We start from the raw sequence: 15145 nt of genomic DNA, 5'->3' as shown, positions 1-15145 counted from the left end.
TTACAAAATTTAGGACCAAATTGAAAAGAAATCCTCAACTAGGACCAAATTAAAAATAGTTAACCAAAACTAGTACCAAATGACTATTTAAGCCTGTAATAAATTAAAGGGTTAAATATGTTTTTGGTCCCTCAAGTTTTAGTGAAATTTGGAATTAGTCCTTCTTCGAAACTTTATACCAATTTAGTTCTTCATCTTTAAAATTGTGTGAATTTAGTCTTTTTAACCAAATTTTATTAAGTTTATCTGACGTTTCAAGCGTATTTCATGATAATATTTGAATTGTTTATACCATTTGACACATTTTTGCTTCAATGTTAACTCAAATATTATCATAAAATGCGTTTAAAATGTCAAATAAACTTAACAAAAATTGGTAAGAAGGACTAAATCCATGCATTTATAAAGATGAAGGACTAAATTGGTATAAAGTTTCGAAGAGGCACTAATTCCAAAATTCACTGAAACTTGAGGGACCAAAAACATATTTAACCCTAAATTAAAACATGTTACCTTGAAACGTTGCCAAAAATAATCCTTGTCTACCTCAAGTAATGCTCCCCATGATGGCGAATGTTGAAGAAATTGCTTAATTGTCTTTGTGATAGCCTGTGAAGCAACACTAGATGGAACAAACCTAAAAGTCGTCAAAAATTGTCATAAAATGAAAGATGAGGAAGATATATGTATATAATATAAACAATCATTTATATTGAATTGGAAATATTACCCTCGACCAATAAGTCCTATCAACGGGCGGTCATGTAGAAGAAGGTTATGTTCTGCATTTGAATTAGAATCAACGGTATTTCATGGTGCAACTATATCCTGTGGAACAGAGGATGGTGTAGAGTTGTCATTAGCAGTAGAAGATGGTGCACCAATCCAAGCTACAAATGGTACAACATGAGGTGAAGGGGATGGTGCAATGTGTGTAGAAGGGGTATGCACTCCTATGTGTGGAGCTAAGGAAGATGAAAATGGTATATGTAAGGTCGGGATAGAATTAGGGATAATTAACCTTGTGGGTGGAGCTAGAAAAGATGATGATGGCATATGTAAGGTCGGGATAGAAGTGGGGGTAAGAAACCTTGTGGGTGGAGTTGGAGAAGATGAGGATGGCGTATGTAAGGCCGAGATATATGGGAATGCTTGGGCGGAACCCTAAGCACAAAATTATTACGTCTCTTTCTTGGTTTTGCTATACCTTTCCCCTTATCAATTGGTGGGTGTCGAGGTGGACTTCCCGATGACATGGTGTAGTGAGTTTATGATTTAAGTTGTAAATAAATTAACATGGTGAATGACAATAAACAAAATAAACAGTTGCCAATTTATAACAAATTAATAATCAAACATTATAGTTTGCAATTTATAGCATGCATATCAAAAAAACAAAAACATATTAAAAACTTGAAGTATAATAACAACAAAGACAAAATTAGTTATTAGCATCATTGTCATCGTCATCGTTCTCCTCCTCTTCTTCCACTAGTTCTTCTTCTTCACTTTCTTCTTCATCATCTTCTACTTCTTCTTCTTTTGTCCTCCTCTTGTTGTTCTAACTCTTCATCATGACCTTGTATGTCATGAAATTCAGATACACATTCTACTTTAATCTTCATTAATGTGTGACATTTCATAAACTTGGTGAGGGACATCCTCTTCCACCTCATTTGATTCAATGCGACCTCTAGGCTTTGTTTTAATTGCAACACACCAACCACATTTGTTTATTTGAGATGTTGGATATTTTAAATAATTTACTCTTCTAACATTGTTTGCCAAAATAAATGGATCAAATGGTTGGTACCTTGAACTCATGTGAATGTCCACAATGTTATATTTAGGATCCATTCTTGTACCTTTTGTAAAGGGATCAAACCATTCACAAAACAAAAGTACAACTTTCTTCGGTTTATTAGATTATTGTACTTTAGTTCATATATTCTATGAATAACGCCATAAAAATCATCTTCACCTCCTTTGGTAAGGCCCTTGACTTGAAGACCACTATTTATAGTCTTTTTCCCTTTGCTTAATGAGTTAGTATGAAACTTGTACCCATTCACGAAGTTTGTGTGCCATTCTTTGACACATTTCATGGGCCAATTTGACAAATCCCTTAGTTATTGATTCCTCATACTGAATGGCTCATTATAAACCTTCAAATACAACATGCATGAAGAATTATGTTTCATGAAAACATATTTGTATTATTAATGGTACGATACATACTTGATATTTAAACCATTGAGGAAACTCAAAATGAATACGAGCAGAAACACTCATCTCAAGTATTTGCTCAGACATAAGGAATGAGATGGCCAAAATAATTACTACAATGGTCAATATAAATAGGCTTATATATAATTGACTACAAAGTTGTTCACAAATGAGATAACAACATACTCAAGATACAATTTGATTTTAGTGCAATTGTTTAACATATGAACATGAGTAGATTTAAACTTGGCATCAATTAACCAATGAATTGATTCTCTCCTTGCGTGATGCCCTGTTGTTGAAAAACAGACAACATTGACACATCACTTTGACATTCTACTTCATTCCTCCAATTGTGTGGTGACAACATGAAGTTATTGAAGTAATGAGAACAAAAGTATGTTGTCTCATAGTGTTAATAAGCTGCAAAAATAGAACCTTCAACTTTGGCCTTATTTTTTATTGATGATTTAGAATCACACATAAATAAGTACATTATTATGAAAAAGATTGGTGAGATAATTAATTATAAAAATTAATAGGGAGGTCATCTAGTACCTTTCAAATGGATACATCCATCTATATTGCACTAGTCCACTCAACAATGCTTCATGGGGGAGATGAATAGGAAGATGTTCCATGGAATCAAAGAATCCTAGAGGCAATATTCTCTCTAATTTGCAAAGAATAATTGGAATATTCTCCTTCATTCTTCTTAGTTATTCCTCTTTTAATGTTGTAGAGCACAAATCTTTGATAAAACATGAATGGGCAAAGCACTAAATGCAATAGGAAGTAATGTCTCCATGAATACATGGCAATCATGCCTTTTCATCCCATGAATTCTCCCCTTTTCAACATCAGCACATCTAGCCAAGTTGGAACTATAACCATTCGGCATCTTAAGTTCCTTTATCCACCGAATAACTCTGGTTATCAAATAAGTGAACAACCGGGAGCAATTTACTTACGATACTTAGTTGACATTCAAAAAAAAGTATCTAATGATTTATGAATTCAATACATCCTGTTTAGTAGAAAGACGTATATTCCTTGCTAATTATCAGATAATTACTTATTCACACACCTTGTGGGGGGCTAATAGTTTGCATTTCCCATCTCATGGAAAACCCTTTTCGCTCCGCTTAGCCCTACCTCCCCCTAGTAGGGGTATTTTAGTGATAGGTTCTATAGGAACTGGACGATCCTATTTGGTCAAATACCTAGCGACAAACTCCTATGTTCCTTTCATTACAGTATTTCTGAACAAGTTCTTGGATAACAAGCCTAAGGGTTTTCTTATTGATGATAGTGACGATATTGATGATAGTGACGATAGTGACGATATCGACCATGACCTTGATATGGAGCTGGAGCTTCTAACTATGATGAATACGCTAACTATGGATATGATACCAGAAATAGACCGATTTTATATCACCTTTCACTTCAAATTAGCAAAAGCAATGTCTCCTTGCATAATATGGATTCCTAACATTCATGATCTGGATGTGACTGAGTCGAATTACTTATCCCTCGGTCTTTTAGTGAACTATCTCTCCAGGGATTGTGAAAGATGTTCCATTAGAAATATTCTTGTTATTGCTTCGACTTATATTCCCCAAAAAGTAGATCCAGCTCTAATAGCTCCGAATAAATTCAATACATGCATTAAGATACAAAGGCTTCTTATTCCACAACAACGAAAACACTTTTTCACTCTTTCATATACTAGGGGATTTCACTTGGAAAAGAAAAAGTCCCATACTAATGGATTCGGGTCCACGACGATGGGTTCAAATGTACGAGATCTTGTAGCACTTAACAATGAGGCCCTATCCATTAGTATTATACAAAAAAAAAATACATCATAGACACTAATATAATTAGTTCTGTTCTTCATAGACAAACTTAGGATTTCCGATCTCAGGTAAGATCGGTTCAGGATCATGGGATCCTTTTCTATCAGATAGGAATGGTTGTTTCACAAAATGTACTTCTAAGTAATTGCTCCATAGATCCTATATCTATCTATATGAAGAAGAAATCATGTGATGGGGGGGATTCTTATTTGTACAAATGGTACTTCGAACTTGGAACGAGTATGAAGAAATTAACGATACTTCTTTACCTTTTGAGTTGTTCTGCCGGATCAGTCGCTCAAGACCTTTGGTCTCTACCCGGACCTGATGAAAAAAATGGGATCACATCTTATGGACTCGTTGAGAAGAATTATGATCTAGTTCATGGCCTATTAGAAGTAGAAGGCGCTCTGGTGGGATCCTCACGTACAGAAAAAGATTGTAGTCAATTAGATAAGGATCGAGTGACATTGCTTCTTCGATCCGAACCAAGGAATCCCTTAAATAGGATTCAAAATGGATCTTATTCTATTGTTGATCAGAGATTTCTCTATGAAAAATATGAATCGAAGTTTGAAGAAAGGGGAGGAGTCCTCGACCCGCAACAGATAGAGGAGGATTTTTTCAATCACATCGTTTGGGCTCCTAGAATATGGTGCCCTTGGGGCTTTCTATTTGATTGTATTGAAAGGCCCAATAATTTGGAATTTCCCTATTGGGCCAGGTCATTTCGGGACAAGCGGATCATTTATGATGAAGAGGATGAGCTTCAAGAGAATGATTCAGAGTTCTTGCAGGGTGGAACCATGCAGTACCAAACACGAGATAGATCTTCCAAAGAACAGGGCTTTTTTCGAATAAGCCAATTCATTTGGGACCCCGTGGATCCACTCTTTTTCCTATTCAAAGATCAGCCTTTTGTCTCTGTGTTTTCACATCGACAATTCTTTACAAATGAAGAGATGTCAAGGGAACTTCTTACTTCCCAAACAAATCTTCCTACATCTATATATAAACACTGGTTTATCAAGAATACGCAAGAAAAGCATTTTGAATTGTTGATTCATTGCCAGAGATGGCTTAAAATCAATAGTTCATCATCTAAAAGATTTTTCCCTTCTAATACTCTATCTGAGAGTTATCAATATTTATCAAATTTGTTCTTATCTAACGAAGCGCTATTGGATCAAATGACAAAGACATTGTTAAGAAAAAGATGGCTTTTCCCAGATGAGATAGTTGTTGCTAGCTGCTCCAATAATGAATCATTGGTTTAACTGAATAACTAAAAAAAAATAGATAGACCTTTCTTTCTCTTCGTCTCAGGTCGATGGATCTTCTCACTTGAAAGATCCCCTATATCGATAATACACATTCTAGTTGACCGAGCCTAATTCAAATTGTTTTATTCCGAAGCAAAGAGATCCACGGGGCGGTTTGTCCTATTCAGATATTCACAACCAAGAAGTATTGAATTTTATTTTTGTTTTTGGATAGGCCCTGAAAGGAGAAGAAAGGTTGGAATGCCAATAGGCGTCTATATTTTGAATTCACCCGACCCGAAAGTACACTATCCATTTTGGGAACGTCCGGTGCCAAAGTCATTGAATGGGTAAGTCGCCAATTCCTAAAACGAACTATTTAATGTACTTTATCCGCCCGCTGGGCTACGAGTGGGTATTTTACCAGAGGTTTTTATTGTATCAATCTACCCTTGTGTGATTCTTGTTGAAGCATATACTCCTCGAGGAGAGTAGGGTGTAGGGCGGACGATTTCAAAATCGATTACCCATTCATTAGATAGAGAAGATCACCAAGATTTCGTGATTCGCTGTCGAACTTATTCCAATTCAATAAGAGATCTCAATATTATGCCTTGAAGAGGACTCGAACCTCCACGCTCTTTAGCACAAGATTTTGAGTCTCGCGTGTCTACCATTTCACCACCAAGGCATCTTGAAAGTGAATCGTATTCCATGAATATGATATCTATTTAGTGTGATGTATGGAATATATGAGAAAGGTAGAGTGTTAGAGTCTTTTTATTGATTGGTCATGTCATATAGGCCCGAGTCGGACATCCAATTGGTTCGATTTGAATTATCCAGAGGATATCTTATCTATCTATATAGATAGATATAGATAGATATAGATATTCTATCAAAAAAATGGACTAAATTAAATCTATTTATCGATTCAATAGAAGCCCAAAGAGATTAATTGAATAGGGTCCTAAATAATGAGAGATATGTGAAAAACAGGTCCGATTACGCCTATTCCTAATCCTAAATAGAATGGACGCAAAGATCTATATGTAAACATAGTATCTATTTAGATACGCTCGAATAAACCCTTCTCATAATGAGAATGTATATAACCCCATTTCGGTTGGGTCCGGTATAGAATGAACTTAGAATCATGGAATCGACTCGATCATCAGATTTTCGATTCTAAGTTCATAACCCTAGCCTATTCCCATTTTGGGCGGAGCATATCTACTAATTCTTTGATTCCAGTTAGTAAGGTAAGAGTTGAACTAAGAAATAGATTCTAGAAGCTAAAAAAGGGTATCCTGAGCAATTTCAATAATAGGGTTCATTGATATTCCTGGTATAGTAGATGCTCCGTCAGGCTTTCGCCCATTGCAGAAAATTCCCCACTGCTGCCTCCCGTAGGAGTCTGTGCCGTGTCTCAGTCCCAGTGTGGTTGATCATCCTCTCGAACCAGCTACTGATCATCGCCTTGGTAAGCTATTGCCTCACCAACTAGCTAATCAGACGTGAGCCGCACTGACTTAGCTTCTTTTGTGGTTAAAGTGTAATTCACTTTAGGCTTTAATATTTTTCCATTCTCTTGAGCCTTCAACTCCAAGTCTTTTCACTTGCAATACAATCCTAAATCCCTTCTTGCCTTCTCGTTGTCTTTTGTCTTCCCTATCACATTCACAACAGTATTAAATATGTTCTCAAAGAAATTTTTCTCTATGTGCATTACATCAAGATTATGCCTTAACAAGTTATCTTTCCAATATGGAAGATCCTAAAAAATTCTTCTTTTTGTCCAATTATGTCACTCTCCATATCCATCTATCCTTGAACACAACTTTCCATGACTTTTGGAAAATGATTCAGTCTTCTCCAAACTTGTAATGGTGTCAACCTAGGAGGTGGCCCATCTGTTTCAGGTTGGCCTTTTCAAAAGTATTTAACATTTCTCCTGAAGTGATGGTAATTAGGTAAGAACCTACAATGTGAGTCAAACCAACAACTTTTGCATCCATAATTTAACGTGAATGACTTATTGTGCTCTATGCAATGCAGACAAGCTAATCTACCATGTGTGCCCTCAACCAGATAACATCCTATAAGCAGGAAAGTCATTAATAGTCCACATCAAACATGCCCTCATCATAAAATTTTGTTTTCTTGAAACATCATATGTTAAGATACCCACAACTTCTTCAAATCATCAATTAAGGGCTCTAATTGTAAGACCCGGGAAAAATAAATAAATAAGTAAATATTTATTTAATAAATGTGAGATTGGGAATATCTAAGTTAAATAATGTGGAGAGAGAAGATAAGGAATAGTACTAGCTTAAGTGGTTGAGGGTACTTGATTATATGAAAGGACTTGGGTTCAAGTCTTGTATATGATATTATGGTGTTAATAAATTATTTCATTTGTTTTGTGTGGGGATAAGATCTAGGTTCAAACCTTGGCTAGCACAATTTAGCCTTGACTTATTTGCATTTTTTTTATTCTGCAATGTTATGGAAAACCTATAAACCCTAGTAGCCGTCGTCAGAGAAACCAAAGAGACATGAAATAATCTATTACACTGTAATAAACTAACATGTTAATGGGTTAATTGCTATTTTCGTAGGAGAGTGTTAGAAGGCTGGAAGGAGTGCCCAAGGGTGGAGATCAAATGGGAGATCAATTATGGTTTAAGGAAGGATTCTAATAGTACTTTTGGAGCCAAAATTCCAAGTTAGGGGAGCTGCAATTTCTTGTTTTAATGATATTATATGCAATTGTGTTATATATTGATGCATGAAAGCTTTCTCCTGAATCAAATTCTTGTATCGTTTAATTCTTGATATTTGTAGTAGGCGATTTTAGAGAGTATGTGTGTGTTTGTGGTTTTCATTGTATTGAGTTTTCTTTGTGACTCAATCATTGTTATGATTATCATGATTCTTCTTTTGGATTTTGTGACCCAATCATTGCTATGATTACCATGATTCTTCTTTTTGGCTTGACGAGATGTTTAAAATTTTTCTTCTAAATACAACACACTAATATTATTCTTATTATTTATTTTATTTTATTTTTACTATTATTTATTTTTATTTTTATTATTATTATTATTCTTATTATTGTATTCTACTATTATTATTATTATTTTATTATAATTGTAATTATAATTATAATAATAATTATTATTATTATTTCTATTATTATTACTGTTATTTTTATTATTATTAGTATTCTTATTATTATTATTTTATTTTACTATTATTATTACAATTACTATCATTTTTCTTTTTTTTTTATTTTTATTATTATTATTATTATTATTATTTTTATCATTATTAATATTATTATTATTATTATTATTTTGATTATTATTATTAATTTCATTTCATTTTATTTTATAATTATATTTATTAGTATTATTATTTATTTTATTTTACTATTATTTTATTATATTATTTTTATTATCATTTTTTTTATAAATGTTTTTATTAACATTATCATTGTTTTATTATTATTGCTTTATTTTATCATTATTATTTTATTTTATTAGTATTACTGTTTTATTATTATTGCTTCATTTTATTTTATGATTGTCTTCATTTTCATTATTATTTTTAATTTTACAATTTCCTTTTATTATTATTATTATTATTATTATTTATATTAGTATTATTATTATTTTTATTTTTATTACTATTTTTATTTATATTATTATTATTATTATTTATTATTATTATTACTATTATTTTCATTTTATTTTATAATTATCTTTATTATTATTATTATTTTATTCATTTTATTTTACTATTATTTTATTATTATTATTATCATTATTTTATTTTATTGATGTTTTTATTATCATTATTAGTGTTTTATTATTATTTTTTTAAGTTATCATTATTATTATTTGATTATTATTATTTTGTTTTATTAACATCAATGTTTTATTATTGTTGTTTCATTTTATTTTATTATTATTTTCATTTTTAAAATTTTGTTTTATTACTATTATTAGTATTATAATAATAATAATTATTATTATTTTGTTATTATTTTATTATTAGTTTTACTACTATTATTTTTATTATTATTATTTTCATTTTATTTTATTTTATTTTATAATTATCTTTATCTTTATTATTATTATTATTATTATTATTATTATTTTATTTATTTTATTTACTATTATTTTATTATTATTTTTCTTATTATCAATGTTTTATTTTATTTCTGATTTTATTATCATTATTATTTATTATTATTGCTTTATTTTTTATTTTTCTTATTTTATTATTTTATTATTATTAATTTATCTTATTAGTATTATTGTTTTACTATTATTGTTTCATTTTATTTTTTTATTTTTTTTTATTTGTATTATTTCGTTTTTTTATTATTATTATTGTTGTTGTTGTTGTTATTGTTGTTTTTTTTATTACTATCATTATTATTGTTTTATTGTCTGTGCGATATTTTGGGGCAATGGTTATGTATTCTTCCTGCTTTTGTATATTGTTTGGTTGTTTAGGATTGTGTTGGACTATGATCCAGTCATGTGATTATGACTGGATAAGCATATCTCATGTTATCGATTGTATGTATAGTGCTTGGGGTTCTTTGGAACTTGCTTCAAAGTGCCAAAAACCAGTAGTAGTGACGCTACTAGTGTGGCGCCTAGCGGCTTGGAATGTACTGCCTGGTGGCTTGGGGTGTGCTGCCAAGTGATAAGGGAAAACCAGAGAAGCTTGGAACGCATCGCACTTGGTGGAAAATGTGATCCCGCCAAACGGAAAAGATCTGGTAGAGGCTCTAGAGAGGGTATGGCGCCTAGCAACGTGAGGTGACTGCTAGGTGGTGACGGTGCGACAAGGCTTTGGTATGGCGCATTGTAAGACCCGTAGAATTTAATTAATTAAATAATTAATTAATTAATAAATACGGGTAGGAAGAACATTTATAACATTAAATTCTGATTGGTATGACGTGGAAAAGTGCTAGCTAAAGTGGTTGAGAGTACTTTTATTGTGTGAAAGGACTTGGGTTTAAGTCCTATGTATGACATTTATGTGTTATTTAATTATTATTGTTTTAATAATATGTTCGAGCATGTTGAAATGATATAATACTTGAATTATATTAGTTAGCAAGAAATTTGAATTGGCTTGATGGTTTAACATTGACTTTACATTGGGGTGGTTATGGGTTCAAGCCTAGGAGAACCCAAATGAAACTTTGTTTTTGGCTATTTCTAGTTTTGGCTTGAATATGAAAGGGTAAAGGAAAACCCTAATAACAGGGTTTTGGTGGGTGGGCTACTATTGTGGTTGCAGAAGAGAGAACGAAAATTGAGTGTTTGTGAGGATTGAGAGTGTTGAGGGGAGTTTTGGGGCTAAATTGAGAAGAAGCAAGGAAGGCCATTGGTGATCAAGGGAGAATTTTCAAAGTTCTAAGCAAAGGAGACCAGGTTAGGGGAGTTGGACTCCGATTTACTTGTTCGTCTTAATGATTACATGAATAATATGATAATATGATTGCATGATCCCTGTTTAATTGTAAATTTCTGATTTCTGGAGATTTTCCAAGAAACCGCCTGGCGGGCTATACATAGTCGCGCCACTCATACCATTTTTATGTGCTTTTTGGGTTCCTGGAGGCACTGCCTAGCGGTGAATCCCTGTACCGCCAGACGACGCAAGCCTGTACCCATTTTTTGGTTTCTCTGATGAACTGCTTGGCGGTGATGAATTTCTGCCAGGCGACGGGAGTTTGTTTAGCTTGATTTTGTGATTATACGCATTGTGGAACGATTCTAATCGGGGAAAAATCAAGGGTTAGTGGTTACGAGATGATTGATGTTGTATTTATTGAATTCCAGTATAAATGACGGTTAAAATTGATGGAACAGTGTTAGGGTTGGAAAGAATGGGGACCTTTGCTATTAAACCAATTGGTGCTGAAATTTTAAAGGGGAATGGTAAGGGTTGAGTGTGGGATCGCACATTGCGTTGTATACGAGTGAGTTGGAGTGTGAACTAAGGGGAAATTGGGTAGGAAATGTAGAAAGGGAATGAGGGAAGATGTTAGATGGTGTGACGCAACCTAGAATTTTCCAAGACTGATGCACCGCCAACCAGAAGCATTTTGGGAAGTTTGGAGTGCGCTGGGTTCGGATTGGAAGTTGTGATGACCTGGATATAAAATGATATTGGATAATTATGTGAAAATGCTTCTCCTGGACCTCTTTGGAGTTGGTTAGTAGATTGTGAAGGATAAGGGATGGAAATTAATGAGTGGGGTGAGAATTTGTGAATAGGTTATGTTGGGACTGAAGTATAAGGTATGACAAAGGTTAGTTAGGTATTGTTCATTAACCTAGCTAGAGGCTAGAATGGTTGACTTGGAGGAACTGATAACATGTGCATAAGGATCACATAGTATATTACAAGGCATCATTTCTGACTATTGTGTGGGTATGATTGGATTAAGTATGATACTAACAGTTAATAGTGACACTAGTCACAAGCTAGTATGAGATGCAGGAGTTGTGAGATTATTGAGGGGGACTGATATTAAGTAAAAAAACATTGGTATAGTGGGATAGAAGCACCGCTTAAGAGTAAGATTAGGGGGTGAAGCAATGACTGATAGGAGAAATTATATTTTGGAGGTATGCGACGATATAATAGAGGTTTACAAAATAGTTGGAGTGTAGAAAAATTAGTACAACACGTTGTACTAGTATGGCGCCTAACAGTGGGGTTCAGCCACCAGGCAGTATCGATGGTCCAGAGAGCAGCGTTCACACATGGCTCCTAGCGGCAGAGAGCTTCTCACCAGGCGATAGCCGCAATATCAGTAGGCACCTAGAACTTGTGTGTCTGGCGGTAAAGGTAGTTAACTGACGAGTTTGGTAGTCTTACTACGTTGTGAACTATGTTTGTATTTGGGAACTCCATATGGCGTTGCACTGTTTGATCCGTGGCAATGGTTTCCCGGACGTGCTCTATCGGTTGTGGCCGATAGGTATGGCAGCAAGTCACCTTGAGGTAATCACTAAAAGAGGTAGAACACAAATGACCTGGTTATGGCCAGGGAAGATGAAATCAATAGAGGGATTTTGTTTGGCATGTTGCATGAAATATATAAGTGACTCATATATATGTATATGAATGTGTTTTGTATGCTTATTCTGTTAAGCTCACCCTATCTACTTGTGTTTGGCGATGATCGTGTGCGCGATACACGTGAGCAAATGATGTTGATGCAGGTGGTGTTGGTGAGACTTAGCCACGGAGCGGAGATAACATGAGAGTCTTTTTATTTATTATATTTGGAAATAAATTGTAAACTCTCATGAGACATTTTGGCTATTAACCTAGTTTAAAACACTATGGCTGTTTTATATTATTTTTGAGTTTTATACATTATGGAATTTTGGACTTGTGATAGATTTAATATAAGTTTTAAATTTTTCACGTTTTGGGAAATGAGGTTTTTTTAAATGAAAATGTTTATTAATTCTTTATTTATTATTAAAATCCATAATATCCTGACGGGATGTTACATTGGGTATCAGAGCTTTGTTTTCAAAATGATTTTTGGGGTCTAAGGGGAGTGAGCTCATCGTGTTACGCTAGCGTGACTAATTGCTTGTATTATTTTAATAGTTTCGAATGTGAAATCGTAATTTGAGTTGTGTGTGATGTACAACTGAAATATGTGGCGTGCACAAGCTATGGCTAATAGGAGGAAAAGGAACACTGCTGGAGCTGACGACATAGCTCAGGCGATTCATCGCATGGTGGACGCGATGCAACCTATAGTAGCGCCACCCAGGGCCATAGTTGCACCCAACGCCACCCAATCTCTATGGAGGACCTTATGAAGCATAGGCCAGCCAAATTCTCTAGCAAGGCCACTCCAGATGAGGCCGATGCTTGGCTGCGAGAGTGCGAGAATATTTGTAGAGTGTTGGAGTGCACAGATGCCCAAAGATTGTCGTTTGTCACCTTTCTTCTGGTGGCAGACGCAGAGTACTGGTGGCAGGGGATGTAGCGATTGATGCAAACCCGTGATGAGGAGGTGACTTGGGTTGCCTTCAGGACGTGGTTCCTGGAGAAATATTTCCCAGATAGTGCGAGGCACGAACGGGAGGCCGAGTTCCTGACACTTCAGCAAGGAACCATGACCGAGCAGGCTTACATCGAAATATTCGAGTACCTGGCACGATTCTACTCGCTAGAGGTCATAAAGGAGTGGAGGTGCAGAAAGTTTGAGGGGGGGCTGAAATACGAGCTACGCAGATTCTTAGTACCCCTCAGGATCAGAGAGTTTCCACTTTTGGTCGAGCAGGCCAAAACAGTTGAGCAACTCGAGACGGGACCTACCTGGGTGGCTAGACAGTAGAAAGTTGTTTCTGATGCTAGATCACAGAAGAAATCATACAGCAGACCACAAGCACCGTCCAGAAAACTACAATGCTTCAACTATGGTGGAGAACATCTAAGGAGGGATTGCCCAAAATTCTCTGGTAGCTCGGGAAGAGGCTCTAGCACTGGCAAGTGCTACATTTGTGACCAGACTGGGCATTATGCCCACCATTGCCCCAACAAGAAACCCGCTGGATGTGCGCCAGCCATGAAACCAATTAGCGATAGACCCAAAGCACTGGGGGTTTGTTTGCCCTAACGACCACCGAGGCTACTCAGTCAGGTAACTTGGTGTAGCTTTCTTATGTGTTATTTGGTCACGATGTTTTGGTGTTGTTTGACTCAGGAGCCACCCATTCATTCGTGTCTAATGAATGTGTGAGGAGGCTCGGGCTTATGATACGAGAGTTGGGGTGTGAGCTGATAGTTGCTACACCAACATCTGGCGAGGTATCCACCACTTCTGTGTGTGGGGTGCCCTATGAAGGTGGCAGGATGCAGGTTCACGATGAATCTCATCTGCTCGCCGATGGAAGGTCTTGACATAATTCTGGGGATGGACTAGTTGTTGGTCAATCATATTGTCATTGGTTGCGGACGACGCAGCATGGTATTCCCCAAGACAGTTGGTTTAGAGTTGGTCTCAGCTTTGAGGGCGATAAATGAAGTGGAAGCTAGGGCCACTTATTTTATGGTAGTGGCTTAGATAGAAAAGAAGAGCACTATAAAGCACATTAGTCTGATTCTAGTAGTTAAGGAGTATGCAGATGTGTTTCCAGACGAGATACCAGAGTTGCCTCCGAGTAGGGATGTGGATTTCACCATTAATCTAATCCCTGGAGCCGGCCCAGTATCCATGGCACCATATCGGATGGCACCAGCAGAGTTGGCTGAGTTGAAAAAGCAAATAGAAGACTTGCTTGAGAAGAAGTTCATCCGACCATGTGCATCACCTTGGGGAGCACCTGTACTCTTGGTAAAGAAAAAGGATGATAGTTCGAGGTTGTGTGTCGATTACCGTTAGTTGAATAAGCTGACCATAAAGAATAAGTATCCACTACCGAGGATTGATGATATGTTGGATCAGCTGAGGGGAGCCGTAGTGTTCTCTAAGATTGACTTGAAGTCTGGATATCATCAGATTTTGGTCAAGCTGGAGGATGTGCAGAAGATGGCTTTCAGGTCGTGCTACGACCATTATTAGTATGTGGTGATGTCGTTCGGGGTGACGAATGCTCCTTCTATATTCATGGATTACATGAACAGGATATTTTGACCGTACTTGGATCATTTTGTTGTCGTATTTATTGATGACATACTGATATATTCTGATAGTCAGGAGGAGCATGCAAAGCATCTAAGAGT

This window comes from Vigna unguiculata, chromosome 8 (assembly GCF_037176805.1).
Source record: "Vigna unguiculata cultivar grain cowpea cultivar isolate G323 ecotype 2 chromosome 8, ASM3717680v1, whole genome shotgun sequence".
Classification (NCBI taxonomy): Eukaryota; Viridiplantae; Streptophyta; class Magnoliopsida; order Fabales; family Fabaceae; genus Vigna; species Vigna unguiculata.
Note: the sequence above shows the minus strand (reverse complement) of the source record.